The following is a 1,086-nucleotide window of genomic DNA, read 5'->3' as shown; positions in this document are numbered from 1 at the left end:
AAATTAGCCGGGCGCGTTGGCGGGCGCCTGTAGTCCCAGCTACTCAGGAGGCTGAGGCAGGAGAATGGCGGGAATCCGGGAGGCGGAGCTTGCAGTGAGCCGAGATTGCGCCACTGCACTCCAGCCTGGGCAACAGGGTGAGACTCCGTCTCAAAAAAAAAAAAAATAAAATAAAATAAAATAAATTTGTGGACCTTGTGTAACTCTATCACTCAGGCATTAGAGTTACTTGAGACTGATTCAGAGTGTGGTGATGTAGCCACAGGAGGAAAGGCATCTGAGGATTTGGAAAAAATAAATCTGAAATGGAGCCCATTTATGCCAGGGTAACAGAGGATGGGGGGGGTAGCAAAAGGGGGAAAAGAGGAAGAGCCAGTTCTTCCTTCTTCTAAGGGGAATTCTGACATGCAGTGTATTATGGAAATGCTTCAACAGATATTACAGATACATTCTTCTAATTCACCTTTGCGAGCTTTCCCTGTTTCTTTTCCTTCTGCCCTGTTAGAAGAGGATATTCCAGTGCCTCCAAACCCCCAGCTTCCTTACCTTTGTCTGGCAAAGTTTTCTCAGTGCCTTTCCCGCCATTGGGGGAGGGAAAAACGGAAAAGATAAGAAAATTTAAGGAGCTGGATCTGTTTCCAATTATTCGTACTTCTTTTGCTCCTAATGCTCAGTTTCCAAATGGTGGCAATAATGTCCAATTTAATGCCTTACAACTTAAATTTTTGAAAGAAATGAAAGCTACCATTTCTAACTATGGACCTCAATCTCCTTTTATCCTTGGTCTTCTTGATGCTTTTTCATCAGAAAATTTGATGATTCCTATAGACTGGGAGACTTTGGGGAAGGCTTTTCTTGATTGTTCTCAGTGGTTACAATTGCACAGCTGGTGGATGGACAAGGCACATGTACAGGCTAGAAAAAAAATGCTATGTGTGATCCCCCAGGACCCACTGAGGAACAACTCACAGGCACGGGCCAATATGCTACTCTTAATGCTCAGGCTGGCCTAGATGATGTCGCCCTTACTCAAATCAAGACTTTGTTTAATAAGGTAGAGATAACAGGAAAATCTTCCCTTTCCTT

Source organism: Macaca nemestrina, chromosome 7, assembly GCF_043159975.1.
Source record: "Macaca nemestrina isolate mMacNem1 chromosome 7, mMacNem.hap1, whole genome shotgun sequence".
Taxonomy (NCBI): domain Eukaryota; kingdom Metazoa; phylum Chordata; class Mammalia; order Primates; family Cercopithecidae; genus Macaca; species Macaca nemestrina.
The sequence above is the reverse complement of the archived record's forward strand: the minus strand, read 5'-3'. Positions refer to the sequence as shown.